The sequence below is a fragment of the Cupressus sempervirens genome, chromosome 11, assembly GCF_028749045.1.
Source record: "Cupressus sempervirens isolate cs-2001-9-10 chromosome 11, ASM2874904v1, whole genome shotgun sequence".
In the NCBI taxonomy this organism is placed as follows: domain Eukaryota; kingdom Viridiplantae; phylum Streptophyta; class Pinopsida; order Cupressales; family Cupressaceae; genus Cupressus; species Cupressus sempervirens.
The window spans coordinates 57,915,653-57,929,539 of record NC_143128.1 but is presented as its reverse complement, the minus strand read 5'-3'; positions in this window follow the sequence as shown (position 1 = coordinate 57,929,539).

Genomic DNA, 13,887 nt, shown 5'->3' with positions numbered 1-13,887 from the left:
TTTGAAGGCTTGGATGTGAGGTTTTGATTGCTGGCTAGATGGTTTGATTCTAAATGAGATGGATGAGCTAATAATGCTTAAGGGGATAACCTAAGATGGCTGGCTTTTCTACAAAGATGACTCTAAAGTGAAGCTTATCCAAGAAGATGTGGAGAAACAAGGGGGTCTAATCATAGAAATCATGCCTAGTTGGTAAGGCATAAGCAGGATTAACTCCTGGATTTTGGCTAAATTTGATGGTGCGCTCTAACCAGGCCTCTTGAAGTGCTTCGTCGGTAGCTTTGTCCTCTGCTTTGTGGAGTTTGGCAATTTTTGGGCTTGGTGTTATTTCTTTTCTCTTGGCTGAAAGTTCTTGGTATGCTAGAGATGGTTTGAGTTTAACTTTGTGGAACTTTTGTTTGGGCTTGGGTCGCTTTGATATCAAGTCCTGAATCTACTTGGCTTTGAGAGATCTTGGTTGTTTTGCTTCAACTCGTTCAACTTCTGGAATAGGCAGTAACTACGCTAAGTATGCCCTAAGCTAGGATTGACCAAGTTTGGCAAACATTCATTCAACAAATAAAAGATCAACCAATAGATAGAAACAACCAGATAGAAGTTTTTGATCCTCAGAAAGTGATACTTGCGCCAAGGAGTGTGTATGTTCTACAAATGTTTCGATCAGTCACCTCAAACACATTAACATCCTAGATGGTTGTCTACAAGGCTGACAGTTGGTTTAGCTAAGGAGTCCTCGATATACCCAAGGTACGTGAGGCCCAAATTTGTAGATGAGACCAAAAAGATGTCACACAGCCGAGAGGAGCGGTAACCCACTTCTCCTCTTTCACTTCTCAAGGGTATAAAGTTCCTTGAGGCTTCGCCCGAGTGACAAAATCTTGATCCCAAGAGAGGTGTCTTTCGATTCACCTCCCGATTCTTATACTCTGCCAGAACGCTGGAGTTGAGGTCGTCCAAGGGGTGATGAAATCCCCAAGCAGGCCTCCTAAAAAGAAACAAGGTTTTGGATCCTAATCTTATGCACCCAAGATGGCCTTGAAAGATGACAAGGGGAGAGAATACTTGGATGACCTTGGGCTAAAAAACACGCTTGTTCTTTTACCAACTGACTCTTATGTGTGCTAATCTAGACTTTGCAAGCACTCATGTTTAAGAGACAATGTTCAATTCCAACTTGAAGCGCCAACAGAAGTAAATCGATTGAAGAATGCAAACAATAAGAAGAGTTAGGGTCAACAAAAGCAAACTCGCGCGCCCAGAGGCCCTCCACGTCAAGTATCGATTAATTTTCTTTAAGGCATTCAAGATTGAGTGTGAGTTTGTTTTAAGCCCAAAACAAAAGTGTGTGAGATTCGATTTCAAGCGCGCGCCTGGAGGCTCTCCACGTTAGTTGTTGTTCAATTTTAGTGCCCAAACTTGAAGTGTGATCGATTTAATCTAGAGTTTTGATCATTTAAGAATTTTGATAAAGTTAAAGCAAACATTCAAAGACCAAGTGAGTGAGTTAGATTGTGGAACATTTAACACCTTTTTCAAGTAGACCCATCCCCATAAATGGCACTGAGATTGCAACCAATGGTTAATATTTGATGGGTGATTAGAAAAGAGGTGAGTCCAAGGAACTACTCAAATTGATTTATGCAAATTTTTATTTTAACTTAACAAGGTTTCTTAAATGTCCAAAAATCAAACTTTACCTAGATTGCATGTGGAAAAGAGATTTGTTTTGTTCAATTTTTAGAAGCTCCAAATGAAGTGTTTGATATTGCAATGGTTAATTGATCCTTAGAATTCAAGATTGGATTTGTTGTTTTAATCATGCATTCAAAGAAAATTTGATTTTAATCCATGGCATTCAAGAGTGATTTTAGCAACATGCATTCAAAAAAAAGTGGTTAAACATTCAAGTGTTTTCTTTTGAGCATTCAAGATTGAGATTTTGTGTGTTGTTTTAAGAACTTTGAAGTGCTTTGTTTTAACCTTAGATCATTCAAGATTGTTTTGGACTCAAAAGTGAAAATGACTCTTTGGAATTTGGTTTTCATTCAAGATTTTGTGTTCTAGTTTGCATATTTTAAGCCCAAAAATGATATTCCTAGATTGTTTTGATGCATAAAAAACCTAAGAAACATTCAAGATTTTGCAACAAGACATTTGTTTGGAACAAATAACAAAGCTTTTAGGACAATTTTTGGCAACCATTTAGGACTCTTAGTTTTCATGAGATTTTTTTAAAAGAACTTTAGTGTGCACTTAGTGTTGATTTTGAACCTTTTGAAATGGAAACTTGAAGTTCTTTTTAAATTCCCAAAAATTAAGTGTTACTAATTTTGCATGAATGTATCTAAAACCTTGATGTTGCAAGGATGCAAATGATTAGATTGGTTTAGTTTCACTTGTTAAAATATTTTTTCTTTTTTGCAAATTTTTAATTTTTCAATGGATTTAAGTATGATTTGGGGGTTCATTTTAAGCACTAAAAAGAAGTGTGTATGATTTTGCTTCCTTAAAAAAAAATGGCCAAGATCTCCCACAAGAAGAAGAAGAAGAAGTAGATCGAATAAGAAGAATATAGACAAGAAGAGGAAGAAGAATTTCAAGTTCTTTGTCCACCTATAAGCTTGAAAAATCTGCAAAAACTATGAGATAGATTATGAGTTCCTTTGTCTTCTTCATGCTCATGTGGACCTACAAAACCAATTTATACAATCCTACCAATCACAAAAACAAGAAAAATTAGCCAAAATCAGCAAATGACATACAAAACTTGACTAAAAAAGCTAATGAAGATGACCCATGCGGGGTCCCACCGGGCGTGCCAAAATGCATATGAGAAAATGTTAGTATGCTAATAGAAACTAAATTTAAATAAAGCTTTTACAAACTAAACAAAATTCATAAACTTCAAGATAGACTAAGATGAGCTCTCAATTGAGAATATGAGCCATTAATGGGCTCTCTCAATGAGAAGCTCTCTTGTTGAGTAGCTTTGTCTAAATAGATAGGATGTATGCTCAAGCTTTATGCTTCAAAAAGGGCTTCAAATGGAGTTGGAATTTGGGTGTGAGTGTATGGTTTTGATGTAAAATGGCTTCTCAAAATGGCATTATGATTTTACTTCATGGATTGTGTTATTTTTCAAAGGGGAAGGATCCAATTTATGGGCAAGAGGCTTGAGGGATTGAGGGCTAAGATGCAAGGATGAGAAAAAGCTCATGGAGGGCTTAGATTGCATGAGAGGAGAGCACATGGATTGTGCTTCTTTACAACCAATCAAGGAGTGACACATGTCACATGGTGAGAGGATGGAGAAAAGGGGAAGGATGAGTCAACAAAGGAGGCTAAAGGGATAAAATCTTCATAAAGACCCTCATAATGACTTGTAAGAGCAATAAAAGGGCTTGTAAGAGTCATTTATGACCTAGTGGACTTCATAAAGTTTTATGGTTGAGATATTTTGAGGGTGATGAGAGAAAATTCGACTTGGACTTGATTAGGAAGGTTTTAAGCTTGCTTAGGCTTGTGCAAATGATTAGAGGATGGATTAGGATGGTTTAGGATTAGCTTAGGGATAGGCAAGTGGATGGCATTTAATGAGGGTGGGTGAAGGAGGAGATATTTGTTAACTTTGGTTTGGGTTAGTAAGTCTTAACCCATGTTTAGGGAATGTGACAAGGTTAGGAGGGGATTAGGATTAGGTTTAAAGACATCTTTTAGAAGAGTCTAGACTTTGGATGAGGATAAAGACTTTCTAGAATAGTCTAGAATTTCCTAGGATGAGGATGAAGACTTTCTAGAAGAGTCTAGAACTTCTTAGGATGAGGATAAATTAGATTTTTAAGAAATAAATAAAGTTTTATTTATTTCAAGGGTTTGGGTTGAAGAGATATTTATTAAAACTTTTTTAATAAACATGAGGATTAATATTTAATTTTAATTAAATATTTTGAGTTGGGGTTAGGGGTAGGAAATGATGGGATTAGCCTTTAATCGAAATTAAAGAAGGATTAGAAGATTTTGGAAGAGGTTATTGGTCATAAGGAAATTGGCCAAGTTTTGGGCAAAAAATAAATTTTTTATTTATTTTAGGATTTTTGGTCAATTTATTAATTAAATAATTAATAAATAAGGAAATAATGTTTAAATAAGATTTAAACATTTTTGGGAGGGATTCCTTAATTAAATATTTTTAATTAAGATAAATGGATTTAATGGCATAAAAATTAATTAATTAATTAATTAAATAATTAGTTAATTAATTAATGATGATGTCATCAGGAATTTTTCAGAAAATAAAAATACTTTATTTTCTAAAGGATTTTTAGGTGTCTACATCCACAACCTTTGTTATTGATCTTCACAGTAGACAAGGTGGAGGCGAGGATGGTTTTTGGGTCATTACAAGTGTGGGATGAGCTAGCGATGGCTATGCCAATATCAATTCTAGGGCAATGGTTTGTATATGAGGCTTCAACCACATTGCAATAAGCAAAGGGTTCTAGATCGGCATGGATGGTTACCTCAGTGCCCTGATGCAAAAATTTCATGCACTGATGGTAAGTGGATGGAATGACTTTCATGGCATGAATCCATGGGCGACTAAGGAGGATGTTGAATGGTAGGTTTAGATCAATAACATGGTAGAGTGTTTCTTGGATGACTGGCCCAACCTTGATTGGTAGAAAAATAGTTCCTTCTCTGGTTCTTCCCAAATTGTCATAAGCTTTGATGGTGATAACTTCACTGATGATATCTGCCTTAGTATACCCAGCTTGTTTTATGAATTTTAGGGTGCAAATATTCAAGGCTGATCCATTATCTATCATTAATTTTTTTACAAAAAAATTGGATACCATAATGGATATGCGAAGCAGAAGGGTGTGATCTGGCTCGACCACGGGTATGTCGGTGGGTTTGAATGATAGGGCACATCAGGACAAAAGGTGTCCAACAAGATTACAAAAATTAGTGGTGTTGATATCTAAAGGGACACGAGATTCTATGAGAGCACTGTCAAGGATGTTCTTGTACACAGGACTGGTGCAGAGAAGGTCTAAAATGGAGATTTGGGCTAGCATGTTCCCAAGGTGTTCCAAGATATTGTACTAGCTTTTTGATGGAGCTGTTGGTGCTGGTGAAACTGGTGGGCCTGCAATGTTAAATTGCGCTCTTCTAGTGGTGACTGCACACTCATTGTTTGGGCCTTGGATATTGATAACATTGATAGAAGGCTCTTTTTTAGATATACAAGCGATGAGGCTACCATAGTCTATGTAGGATGAAGTGTGGTCATTGTTCTTCCCATGTTGTTGGTTTGACTGGCGGTTGTTGGTGTTGTTTTTTTGGTTTGGATAGGTGTTTTTCCCGGATTTTGGTTGTTGTGAGGAGGAAAATCATTTTGATAGATCTATAAGCTTGCATTGGCAGAGGTTTGGGCACCAATGGTGATTTCTTTCTGATCAATGAGGTCCTGCACATAATCTTTTAGTTTCATGCATCTGAGGGTAGTGTGACCTTTTACCCTATGAAATTTGCAGTACTCATTATCTTTGTACCATGTAGCTTTGGATTGGCCTGGGTCAATTTTTTGGGTAGGAGGAAATTTGATGAGGTTTTCCTTAGTCAATTTCTCAAAAATGACATCCAATGGCTCACCCAGGGGTGTATAATTTCTAGGTGCATGTTGGAATTTGAGATTTTTCCCTACAACTATATTGATAGCATTAGCTTGATTGCTAGACCCTTGGAAGTTGGGTCTTGGATTGTGGTTTTGATAGCTTTGGTTATTCTGTTGTTGGTACTTGATAGCTTGTTTATTGTTTGGTTGATATGGTGGGTTGGACTAATTTTGGGAAGGACCAACAATATTCACATATCTCGTGTCAGTGACCGCATCTGTTGCAACGTGCTTGTTTTTATTCTAATACCTAGACTTGTCATTGGAATGTGATTGATTTAGTTTGACCTCCTTGTAAATCTTGACCACACCATCTTTAATGAGTCCTTTCTCAAGGATCATTCCTTTCTCTTTGATATCTTTGTAGGTCTGCAAATAGTTCATGGTCATGTGGTGAACCAAGTTGGGATGGGCATTATCAATAAACATTTTCACCAAATGACACTCTAGCAAGGTGCAAGATATGCAGGTGGTAAGGGTTTTCCATCTTTGTAGATATTCGAGAAGGCTTTCTCCACCTTTTTGCTTAGTGTGGACAATATCAACTACTGATAGCTCTGTTTCAACAAGATGGGCATATTGGGCTACAAATGCCTCAGACAATTAAGCAAAGTTTTTAATTGTTCCATAGGGGATTCTATAAAACCATTCAAGAGCTAGTTTGGCCAAGCTTTTGGGAAAGAGACACAAGAGAAAGATGTCATCATATGCCACTTCTTGGCAGTGCATGTAAAATTCTTTGATATGTGTGACAGGGTCTTTTTTTCCTCTAAATTTGTCAAATTTGGGTGTCTCAAAATGCTTGGGAAATGGTGTCATGGTAATGGCTCTGTCAAATGGGTAAGGACACACATTCTCAAACATGAAGGTTTTTGGATCATTTCCCTCCTGGATTTTTTTCAAAGCTATCTTCATGGCTTCCCATTCTAAATTAATGGGTGATGGCTAGGGTGCCCCCAATGTAGGAGTGCCCTAAGGTAGGTATGTGCTAGATGGAGCAATGGAATATGGATGGCTTTGAGGTATGGGCTAGTAGGGATTGTACATGGCTTGGGCAACTGAATGGTGGATGATGGGTTGCTGAGGTGGAGGTGGCACATATTGTTGCATGTGTTGCGAGGCTTTCTGCTGATATTAGATTTGAGGTTGGGATTGTGCAACATAAGCTAGCTGTGGGATAAATAGATTGCTTTGTGGAGGTAAGGTATAAGATTGTTGTGAAGCTTAGGGAAAGGATCGGGGAGCTTGTGGAACTTGACTTTGGATTTGAGGAGTTTGACCAATATATGCGGGTTGTGCCACCATTTGGGAAGGTATCTGCATGGAAAAAGAGGCCAAGTAATTGGTGGTTGGTGGTGGTGGATTTCCTCCTAGAAGTGGCATAGAAAAATAGTTGGTAATAGGAGGTAATGGATTAGTTGTTGGTGGAGGTGGTGGGAATTGAAAGCTTGGATATATAATTGATGGGGTTTGATAGCTTGGTGGCTGGATTTGAAAGCTTGGTAGAGTGGTGGCAGGAGCTTGGGTCACTTGAGAGCTTGGCAGAACATTGGTAGTAGCTTTTGGGGTTTGATAGCTTTGTGGAGTGAGGGTAGTAGTTTTTGGATTTGTGGCTGATGACATTGAGCTCCAAGGACCTAATGGAAATGATGGAATGGTGTTCTGAGCTAAGGTAAACAGGTTGGGGGTGATAAAAGATTGATTACTTGGCCCCATGGGTGGCATCCCTGTTGTGTATTGTTGAGCTTGGCCAAAGATGCTAGCATTGATTTGGGAGATGGGTGGATTTGGAAGGCTGGGTTGGGGAGTAGAAACAACAATAGTGAAGGGAGTGAATGATGAGGTGTTTTGGGTGAAGGGGGTTTGGGATGGAGTGGTATGGACCAATTATGGAGTGGTGGTGGCTGGATTGGCTTGTAGAAGGGAGATTTCAACTTGAGTGGAGGCTGGTATGTTTGGGTCTATTGGATCATATGGGGTGGGTTGAGGCTCTTCTTTTGGCACATATTGAGGATAATTCGAATCATAAGAGCCTATGGGTGGTGGGAGTTGTCCAAACAATGGGTGAGATGGCTCTGATAGGGGAGGAGGTCTTCCAAAGTCGAAGGATCCAATGTTTTCCCTTTGAAAGTTAGCCATGATTGTTTCCTTATTTTTTTCTATAATGGCATTCACCAATACTGCATTTCCTGGTTGGTTCATGAAAGCTTCAATGTTAGTAGGTGATGGTATAGTGTTCTCTGGGTTGAAGGATGGTTGAGTGCTCAATGGGAGTGATGCTGTTTGATCCAAATGATAGGGCTCTATTGTTTCCTTCTTCTTCTTGCCTAAGCGAGTGACGGGTGGCATGAAAATGTAGAATGTTTCCTAGGGATGAGATGCAACAATGATAATGGATTCAAAAAGGGGAAGGCTTTTCTATGCAAATGATTTCCTAGGTTGAGGCAAAGCTATATGAAAAAACCTAAGAAGGATTGGATTGGAGATTCTAACTTCAAAGATATGTTGTCAAAGCATGAAAGGTCTAATTTCCTATGTGCAAGCTTGGTGGTGATTATGTCAACTTAAGGATAGACTGATGATCCTTTAGGAAGAACATGAGATTGACCACTTGTGGATCCCAACCTTTAGCTCAAGGTGATGAGGGATAACAAGTGACAAAGCTAGATTACCCTAGACAAAGCTCCTTGAGGCTTAGCTTGAGTGACAAAATCTTGATTTCAAGAGAGGTGTCTTTGGATTCATCTCCTGATTTTTATACTCCGTTGGAATGCTAGAGTTGAGGTCATCCAAGGGGTGATGAAATCCCCAAGTAGGCCTCCTAAAACTTAAACAAGATTTTAGATCCTAATCTTATGCACCCAAGATGGCCTCGAAAGATGACAAGGGGAGAGAAGACTTGGATGATCTTGGGCTAAAAAACACATTTGTTCTTTTACCAACTGACTCTTATGTGTGCTGACCTAGACTTTGCAAGAACTCATGTTTAAGATGCAAATGTTCAATTCCAACTTTGAAATGTGCCAACAAAGAAAAATCTATTAAAGAATGCAAACAAGAAGAAGAGTTAGGGTCAACAAGAAAGTAAACCCGCGCGTCCGAAGGCCCTCCATGTCAAGTATCGATTAATTTCCTTTAAGGCATTCAAGAGTTGGTGTGATTTTGTTTTAAGCCCAAAACAAAGATGTGTGAAACTTGATTGTCAAGTGTGCCCTCGAAGGCCCTCCACGTTAAGATTTGTCCAATTTTAATGCCCAAATGAAGTGTTAGCGAGATTTTCATTCAAGAGATTTTCTAACTTAGAAAAACCACTAAAAACCCAAGTGAGTGGAGTTTGATTTGTGTGGAGCACTTAAGACCTTCTTAGGTAGACCCATCCCCATAGATGGCGCTGAGATTGCAACCAATGGTTGAATTGATGGGTGATTAAAGAGGGTGAGTCCAACTACAAACTCACTCAAAGCATCTTTAATAGTTTTTATAACTTAAGAAATTTCTTAAATGTGAAGTTAGGTTCTTTTTATGCCCAAAAATTGAAGTGTGAGATATTGCAATGGTTAATTGATCTTTTGCATTCAAGATTGTGTTTGTTTGTTTTAATCATGCATTCCAAGATATTTTTTTATTTTAATCCATGACATTCAAGATTGTGTTTGAGCAACATTCATTCAAAGAAAAAAGGTTTAAACATTCAAGTTCATTTTTAGCAACATGCATTCAAAGACAAGTTTTTAAATATTCAAGTTCATTTTTTAAGAGCATTAAACCATGTAAGGAGAACTTGTAAGAAACATGGTTAGTGGTTTCATAGATGCTCCAACCTGCAAAGATACAAAAGCCAATTTGATTAGTCACCTAAAAATCTCAAAATTTGAAACTTAACTATGTGGAAAATAAAATCAACTTTTTTTGTTCTTTTTCCTAGGCGTAAAAATGCTTTAAAAAAATCTACTCTATGGAACCACCAAAAGTAATAGAGATGTTAAAATAGAAATGCAACAATAACAGGCAGAGACGACAGTTCATCAGGCAGAGACGCCAAACTGTGAAGACGCTGAACTACAGAGACGCTGATCTGCGGAGACGACAGAGGAAGAGGCGAAGACAATAGTTTAGTTTGGTGGCACAAAAAATAGGAAACTAGGCGAAGACGTTGAACTACGAAGATAACAGTTTAGTTTGGCGGTGACGGAGACGAAAATTTAGGTTGTGGAGATGACAGTTCAATAGGCGCAGATGCCAATCTATGGATACACTGAACTACATATACGACAGTTCAGTTTGGCAGCGGTGGAGATGATAGTTTAGGTTGGCAACGACAAAGATGATAGTTTAGGTTGTGGAGACAACAGTTCACCAGGCGTAGATGCCAAACTTCAGAGATGATGGTTGAGGTTGCGAAGATGACAGTTCACTAGGCGTAGATGCCAAACTTTGGAGATGATGGTTGAGGTTGCGAAGATGATAGTTTACCAGGCGCAGACGATAGTTCACCAGGTGTAGATGCCAATCTGCGGAGATGACACTGCACAAACAGAACTTAAATGCATATTTTTTTCAAAATTTTTTTACTTTTTTTATTATTTTCGGATTTTTAGAGGGTATGTCTTCCTCCTAAGTGTGTCTTTTAACCTGCAAAAATAAGCAAAACAGCTTACAACCCACTCAAACAACAACAAACATTAGATGGTTAGTTTATAAGAACAAAACATAGAGTGAAATGGATGAATGAATGACCCATAGTGGGATCCCACCAGGCATGCCAAAATGTACATACTAATATGTTAGCAAGAAACAATAATCTATTCAAAGAAACAAAGCATTAACTAACATGATCAAGATAACATATAGGAGAGACTAAGACTAGCCCTCGATTGAGAATATGAACTATTAAGAGGTTCTCTCAATGAGACCTTTCTTGTTTTTGGGATGAGTCTATTTGATAGGATTTGGGATGTGTGCTCAAGATACTCAAGCTAGCTTCAATGGATTCTTAGAATTTAGGTGTGGATGTATGCAAAAAGTATGAATTTTGACTTCTCAAACTAACATTATAATTTTAGCTCAAGGATTGTGATGAAATGGCTTGGGAGGGGATTCAATTTATAGGCAAAGGGCTTGAGGGTTTGAGGGCTAAGATGCAAGGATGGGAAAAAGCTCATGGAGGGCTCAGATTGCATGAGAGGAGAGCACATGGATTGTGCTTCCTTATAGCCAATCACGGAGTGACACATGTCACAGGGTGAGTAGATGGAAGAAAGGGCAAGGATGAGTCAACAAAGGAGGCTCAAGGCCTTAAAGACCCTCATAAATGGCTTGTAAGAGAAATAAATGGGCTTGTAAGAGTCTTTATGGCCTTGTAAGAGCATTGAAGGCTTAGTGGTTGGGATATTTTGGAGGGAGTTGAGATTGTTGACTTTGCTTGGTTTAGGAAAGTCTTAAGCTTTCTTAGAGAATGTGACAAGGTTAGAGGGGGAATTAGGCTTGGGTTTAAGATTAGATTAAGCTTGTTAGAGATATGCAAGTGGATGGCATTCAATGAGGGTGGGTGAGTTAGTGGCTAAACTTGGTTAGTATGGGTGGATGGGGTGGATTAGGCTAAAAAAGGGGTTTAGGGATAGGCTTAGGGTTAGGATAAATAAAGTTTATTTATCTCATAGGTTTGGTTTGAGGAGATATTTATTAAAACATTTTTAATAAATATGAGAATTAATATTTAACCTTAGTTAAATATTTTGAGTTGGGATTAAGGGTAGAAAATGATGGGATTAGCCTTTAATTGAAATTAAAGAAGGTGTAGACACCTAAAAACCTTTAGAAAATAAAGTATTTTTATTTTCTGAAAAATTTCTGATGACATCATCATTTATTAATTAATTATTTAATTAATTAATTAATTAATTTTTATGCCATTAAATCCCTTTATCTTAATTAAAAATATTTAATTAAGGAATCCCTCCCAAAAATGTTTAAATCTTATTTAAACATTATTTCCTTATTTATTAATTATTTAATTAATAAATTGACCAAAAATCCTAAAATAAATAAAAAATTTATTTTTTGCCCAAAATTTGGCCAATTTCCTTAAGACCACTAACCTCTTTCAAAATCTTCTAATCCTTCTTTAATTTCGATTAAAGGCTAATCCCATCATTTCCTACCCCTAATCCCAACTCAAAATATTTAATCAAGATTAAATATTAATCCTCATGTTTATTAAAAATATTTTAATAAATATCTCCTCAACCCAAACCCTTGAAATAAATAAAACTTTATTTATTTCATAAAACTTTATCCTAGGAAGTTCTAGACTCTTCTAGAAAGTCTTCATCCTCATCCAAAGCCTAGACTCTTCTAGAAGATGTCTTTAACCCTAATCCTAATCCCCTCCTAACCTTTTCACATCCCTAAACATGGGTTAAGACTTTCTAACTCAAGCCAAAGTTAACAAATATCTCCTCCTTCACCCACCCTCATTAATTGCAATCCACTTGCCATCCACTTGCCTAAGTCCTAAGCCATCTCTAACCCTTCCTCTAATCATTTTTACAACCCTAAGCAAGCTTAAAACCCCCCTAAACCCTCAAATTCGAATTTGACGATATCTCTCACAAATATCTTCAACCACAAAACTTTATAAAGCCCACAAAGTCATAAATGTTCTTACAAAGCACTTATGAAGGGTCTTTATGAAGATTTTATCCCTTGAGCCTCCTTTGTTGACTCATCCTTCCCCTTTTCTCCATCCTCTCACCATGTGACATGTGTCACTCTTTGATTGGTTGTAAGGAAGCACAATCCATGTGCTCTCCTCTCATGCAATCTAAGCCCTCCATGAGCTTTTTCCCATCCTTGCATCCTAGCCCTTGATCCCTCAAGCCCTTTGCCTATTTAAGGAATCCTCTCCCAAGCCATTTTAACACAATCCATGAAGTAAAGTTATAATACTATTTTGAGAGCCAAATCCATACTAAAGCCATCTATCCACACTAAAAATCCACAATCATCCATTGAAGCCTTTGGAAGCATATTGAGCATACATCCTATCCATTTAGATAAAGCTACTCAACAAGAGAGCTTCTTATTGAGAGAGTCCATTAATGGCTCATATTCTCAATTGAGAGTTCATCTTAGTCTATCTTGAAGTTTATGAATTTTGTTTAGTTTGTAGAAGCTTTATTTAAATTTGGTTTCTATTAGCATACTAACATTGCTCATATACAGAAGGATTAGAAGATTTTGGAAGAGGTTAGTGGTCTTAAGTAAATTGGCCAAGTTTTGGGCAAAAAATAAATTAAATATTTATTTTGAGATTTTTGGTCAATTTATTAATTAAATAATTAATAAATAAGGAAATAATGTTTAAATAAGATTTAAATTTTTTTGGGAGAGATTCCTTAATTAAATATTTTTAATTAAGACAAGGGGATTTAATGGCATAAAAATAAATTAATTAATTAAATAATAATTAATTAATAAATGATGATGTCATTGGGAATTTTTTCAGAAAATAAAAATATTTTATTTTCTAAAGGATTTTTAGGTGTCTACAGAAGGTAAAATAGAAATGAAATGATTTGTAATTTTCAGTGCCTTGCTATATAAGATCCTTTAAAGAACTTCAATACAATAACATACCATTAATTGTTCTCCTCCATGATCACAACCCACTTACCACTTCTCTACTCTAATAGCTCTATCTATATCCATTTCTCTACTTCCCTTTTTAAACCATATTTACTCTATTCAAAATACCTTCTCCTTGTCTTCTTTTCCCTAAGTATATTACAAACCCTAGATCTAAATCCAACAATCACAATACCATCCTTTTTTCTAGAAACTTCTCGAACAATCTTCCTTTCCTTATCCTAATTTTGACTTGACTTTTCCTACTTCTCTGATAAGAGATTCACTTCTCCTATAGTCCAATAATATATTGCATCACTAATACAACTTCCATTATTTATTCCAATTGTTACCTAATAAGTCTCCTTTTAATTAGTATTTCTCAATCACCTCAGTAATATAGTCCCTAAAAGTATGGCTAAAAGTTAAAATAATATGCCAAACATTTGATGTCAATGATAAATAGTGTAAATGATGAACATGGAATCCACAAGTTCATTTCTTCATCGTCATCTTGTATATCATTTATGCCAATAATCTCTCTTATCATTGCAACTATTGCAAGCCTTTAACATGACATACTT